A 3,304-nucleotide genomic window follows, 5' to 3' on the forward strand; every position below is an offset into this window, starting at 1 on the left:
CCTAATTTCTTCAAGTGATGTGTCTGAATTATTCTATCAGTCAGAAGCAATTTTGGAATCTTTAGGCTTGGGAAGCTTGATAACTAAAAGTCAGGGCAGTTCCTGGACTGACTAATTCGGCAACTGGACAACGTCATCAGAAACCTAGGTACCATTTGTCTTTACAGTACTGTTCTCACCATGTGAGCTGTGTCTCCCCCCACGGCCCCCAAGTGACAGCCAACATTCTGCGTCTCAAGTGACAACCAGATGCAAAAATACATCTCTTTATAAGAGGAAGGTGCCACCTGTCTCCATTCACGTGCTCTCATAGCCATAGCAATATCTGTGTCCAAAACAATTACTTTGCAAAGAGAATAAAACTTCAGTGGTTGGCTCAGACCATGATTTGCCCCAAACTTAAATATAGCCTCCCTTGAAGAATGTATACTCACAGGAAAGGAAATAACATCAGGGTTCTTTTAGAAGTCTGTGGGGTAGAAGGGTAGGGGCTTAGAAGATAGCTATTGGGTAGGCAACAGACCTAGATGATTTTACTGGCCCAAGTATTTCTTTTTATTATTATTTTTGGCTGTGCTAGGTCTTCACTGCTGCACACGGGCTTTCTCTAGTTGTGGCGAGCGGGGGCTACTCTTCGTTGCAGTGTGCAGGCTTCTCATTGCAGTGGCTTCTCTTGTTGTGGAGCACGGGCTCTAGGGCGCACGGGCTTCAGTAGTCGTGGCATGCAGGCCCAGTAGTTGCGGCTCGCAGGCTTTAGAGCACAGGCTCAGTAGTTGTGGTGCACGGGCTTAGTTGCTCCACAGCATGTGGGATCTTCCTGGACCAGGGATCAAACCCGTGTCCCCTGCATTGGCAGGTGGATTCTTAACCACTGCGCCACCAAAGAAGTCCCCAAGTACTTCTTAAAACTACCCAGAGGATCAAATTTCACATCTAGAGAAGAGTACCTTTTCTGTGCCAGGGTGTAATTGTGCTTTAATGGGTCTGAGTAATATTATGATCCAACAGTTCTCAGTTTTACATATTTTATTATTTATACAATGGTTTTCTGGTTACAGTGATAGCTTGAAGGGTTTTAAAAGATTATTGAGGTGATGACTACTTCCAAGAGAGTTTAAAAGTTCTAAATTTATGTTGAGAAATGTATTAATAGTTATTAGCAACCTTTATCATATTTTTAATCATTTATAAGTTACAAAATGCCCTCATTGAAAAACATTCAAACAATACTGAAGAATTAAAAGTATATGAAGTAAAAAGTAAGACTCCTAACAATCCACCCCTAAGAGCATTTGGTGTGTATCCTCCCTGTCTTGCTATGCACATGTACGCACAGTGTACCCACACACGGGCTTGGTTCTACAATGGCTTCTACAACTTGCCTTATTTCACACAGTATATTATGATATCTTTCCTTGTTGACACATTAGATCTACCTCATTCTTTAGCTGCATATTATGTCACAGTGGTGTACTTAAGTAGAGATTAGTGTATGGACTTCTGAAATATGAAAGCGTAAGTAATGAGTTTTAACTTGTTAGGGGAAATAGTCGTTAACTACTTTTACCATTTTTCTAGTTGTAATTTAAGGTGCATTAAATCGTGAATAAACTGTAGTGTACCTTGAAAATCAAAGTAAATATCAGATTATTAAAATTTTTTAAAATTAAATGGGAAGTTTTTGTAAGTAATAATATGTAATGTAAGAAATACATAATAATAAAATAACAGTAGTTACATTTCTGTGAGACTGGCATGTCTGAATATTGTTACTTCAGGGTTCTTTTACCTTTCCATTCTTTTTTAAAAATACATTTTGAATAGTATTAAAATACATTTGAATAGCTCTAAAAAATCTATTTGTAGAAATTTACAAAACTTGACCCTCAGTTTTACCTGTGCTTTACCTACTGTTCTTTAGCATTTAAAATATTTTAAGTGGGCCATTTAACTGGTTAAAAGAGGTTTTTAATCTATTAGAACTGTGCTATCTGACAGTAATATAATGCAAACACCTTTAATTTTAAATTTTCTAGTAGCCACATTAAAAGCGGTAAAAAGCACTTGCAATTAATTTTAATAATACATTTTACTTAATTCAGTATATCCAAAATATTATCATGTGGGCATGTAGTGAATATAAAAATGTTAGTGAGATCATACTTTTTCCATACTGTACTAAGCCTATATTTTTCACATACAGCACATCTCAATTCAAATTTGCTACATTTCAAGTGGCCACTTGTGGCTCATGGTTAACATCTTGGACAGCCCAGTTCCATAGAGTACAAACTCTGGAGGCAAAAATCATTTCTGTTTTTTCAGTGGTATCTGTCACTGTGACTGTACATGGTAGACACACAGATATGCTCAGTGAATTTTTTTTTTTTTTTTGCTGTACGCGGGCCTCTCACTGTTGTGGCCTCTCCCGCTGCGGAACACAGGCTCCGGACGCGCAGGCCCAGCGGCCATGGCTCACGGGCCCAACCGCTCCGCGGCATGTGGGACCTTCCCGGACCGGGGCACGAACCCGTGTCCCCTGCATCGGCAGGCAGACTCTCAACCACTGCGCCACCAGGGAAGCCCGCTCAGTGAATTTTAATTGAGGGATGTTTTATAAAACTGGAAGTTTTTTGTAAATTTGGAAAAGTGTTTGAACTCTGGCCATTTTATTTAAAAAGACATTAAGTAAAATTATGTCCCCCAAAAATGTATACCCTCGTTGATAGTGAAAGAAATTAAACCAGAAGAGGTGAAAATCCTTTAATGAAAGTGTGTGTGTGTGTGTGTGTGTGTGTGTGTGTGCGAGAGAGAGAGAGAATGAGAGGAAGCTCCATGCTAGCAAGGTTACGGTGAAGCTACTACACAACTTCAGATGATAGGTCATATGATTCACATACCCTCAGAGCCCACTTTTTGGATCATTGATTACTTATGCACAAACATTGATCTCAAATCCGTAATAAACCTGAGTCTGCTCCCATAGATTCTGGCTTCCCCACGTTGCTACACCTCCCGTCTAAAGCCAGTCCCTTCATTTTGCGCTAGATTTGTAACAGGCGGGGCGGGTTAGCTGTTAGCGCACGCGGTGGTTACTCGCAGTGGTCCTCAACAACAGAGAGTGCAATGAGAGATGGATCGTGGCCTTCTCTCCGGGGCCCCCCCAGGCCCTGCGGCCTCGGGCCGGTGGCTGAGCTGGGAGCCCCAGGGACAGGCTGGGGGTGTGTCCTGCAGAGCTCCAGAGCCCTCGCCATGGCTGCCCACTGGCTGGGCTTAGGCCTTGAAGCAGCAGTGAACCTCTCCT

Source organism: Phocoena phocoena, chromosome 11, assembly GCF_963924675.1.
Source record: "Phocoena phocoena chromosome 11, mPhoPho1.1, whole genome shotgun sequence".
NCBI classification, from domain to species: Eukaryota; Metazoa; Chordata; class Mammalia; order Artiodactyla; family Phocoenidae; genus Phocoena; species Phocoena phocoena.